Source organism: Apteryx rowi, unplaced genomic scaffold, assembly GCF_003343035.1.
Source record: "Apteryx rowi isolate R43461 unplaced genomic scaffold, aptRow1 scaffold_159, whole genome shotgun sequence".
Lineage (NCBI taxonomy): Eukaryota > Metazoa > Chordata > Aves > Apterygiformes > Apterygidae > Apteryx > Apteryx rowi.
Genome location: NW_020447852.1, coordinates 1,338,299 through 1,340,826, shown reverse-complemented (window position 1 = coordinate 1,340,826; position 2,528 = coordinate 1,338,299).

Genomic DNA, 2,528 nt, shown 5'->3' with positions numbered 1-2,528 from the left:
CAAAAATTAGTTCCAAATGTCCAGTTAGGAAAACAGATAGTTCTGAAGCTACTGCAGACTCTTGAACAGCCTCCAGAGCTCAGTGAATCTAACTGCTAATTATTATATACCAATCTCCAACACAGAGAAGGTTGAAAGAGGGGATCTGGAAGATTACTTGGGAAATGGAAAAAATGAACAAGTTGATCTCCAGCACAAAGTCATTTGCACCAGGCGATTTCTGCAGCTAGAGGTAAGTGCAAGCAGCAAAGCATCATCAGCAACTTTCCTTAGATAAGATGTTGCTTTGCTTAGAGAAAATGAAAATGGACACTGCTGCAATAGACAGCAGGTGCTTGTGTATTTGATTCTGAATGGGCCGACTCTGTTGCAACTGCAGTCTCCATCTGTATAGCAACTCTGGCTTACATTTTCTGCCAACATATCCAAGTGCTGAAATCAACTGCAAAATGCAAACTGGCAGATGATATAAAAGTAGATACTACAGTAGTCACAATTTTGCCTATTAATTGCAGTAGGAAGTGTACAGTTTTGATAGAGATCTTTGAAGAATAAGTATCAAAGAAAATATAATGCACCAATTTCTGAATCATTCATGATGAAAAGACAACTGTCGGCAGATTCACAAATGTCAGGAATTACTCCATACAACATCCAAGTGGATTTAGCACGCACTAGGCAAGTTTCTGTTTTCACTTATAACCAAAACAAACATCGCCTTCTGGGTGAGCCCACTGATGWCCCTGAACTTGTGAAGTGCAAGTGAAGCGAAAATTTGTCTGTACTCATCCAGAAATGGCTATTCATGTAGGATTAGTGTATTAATGTAATAGTACTTTTCTGAAACATTAAAGTAACATTTGTGGTTTATTTTGTAATAATTTCAAGGGTGATGATTTCTATTGTTCTGCTGTAGCAACACACAACTGCAAGGAGTCCCTGGTTAGATCCTACTACAGACCCTGGCTTTTCATACACACATTGTTTCAGCTACCACAGCAAGCTGCACTGTGGCAGCGTTATGAACATGTGCTTATTACTAAGCAGTGAATTTGCAAGGAAAACTTTGTATCTGATCTCAGAAAGTGTATACATGCACATCTTTATTCCATCAGAAGAAAACACTCTGTGGTAGCTACTGTTAGTGAGAAAGATAAGAGGGACAGAGGATGGTATTGCTCTCGGTGTGTCTAGTGGTTCAGCTGAGAGGCAAGTCACTTGTCCATGAAAGCTATCTCTGCAGCTGTATAGACCCATCTTAATGACCTCATCTTCATTTACTGTAATTATTGATTCTGGTAAGAAATAGAAAAGGTGCTGCATGCCTTTTTGTGAAAGCATACACAACAAGAAAAATAAACACGTTATGAAATAAGGGCTGCCTGGAGAAAATGATACTGTACTGAACAGATTTCTTCTTATATGAATGCTCTACAAATATTAAATACATTTATTTTAAAAATAGAAGTACACCCCTATTTTCAGCAAAAACTGAAAGCATAGCAGACATTATCCATTACCACGGTTATAGCAAGTGTTCAGCGATTAAGGCCCCAAATTCTTAGATCTACTGAGTTGTCTGATTCTGCAAATTTCTTGGTTAATATCTTTAAAACCCTAACTCTGTTTCAGCCTCCCCATGGATTGAAAGGTTTGGCTGAAATGGGCTTTTCTTTATTAAATGCCTGTCCAAAACCAGAACTGTGCAAGAAAAATATTATTCAAAGGTTTTGTGCTTGAAAAGGAGATGGCCGATTACACCCTTTTGAATCACTAGAGCAAGTCACGCTTCCCAGATTTAGAGTTATGCTGGGATGAACTAGGCCCATGCCTATTATATGGTCATGGTAATACGGTGGGGGAATAGCACAAGAAAAGGAGTTCTGGGCACTTCTCTTGGGATAAATAGAGGGCATTTTTCTGCATGTTGGAGCCGCCAGCAAAATGGAAATAAGGGAAAAAGGGCAAATAAGAAAGTGCTTGCTGACTGGCTGCAAGCGCTGGCCACCTTGGTGGCCCAGGTGGGCACAAGTGGCAGCCTAGCCCAGCTGCGCCCGCCTGCGTTGCAAGTCCTGCCAGGGCGGGCGGACGCTTCCTCTCCCAAATCGACCCCTTCCCCTGAAATACGTGACAGGGCCCCGCGGTAACCATCCCTCCGCCGCCGCCGTCTGCCGCCTCACAAGCGCAGCTCCCTCTCCTCCCGGCCCGCCCGCGCGGCTCTTCTCGCCGCGGCTGCCGGCGGCCCACAGGATCAACCGCCGCCGACGCTCGTGCCCGACGCGGGCCGGCGGGCGCCGACGTCACGCTGGCGTCACCCGAGTGTTTTCTCACGTGCCGGGCGCGCCGGAGGCGGAAGCGGGCGATGTTTGTGCCGGAAGTGAGAGGCCGGGGCGGCGCGTGCTCAGCGATGGCATCCCCGTAACGGCGGCGGCGGTGGTTTCCTTTCCCCTCCCGCCTCCTTCCGTCGTCGGGACCGGGCGGCGCGGCCATGGCCAGGGGCCAGGCCGCTGCGGCCACGGCCGTGAGCG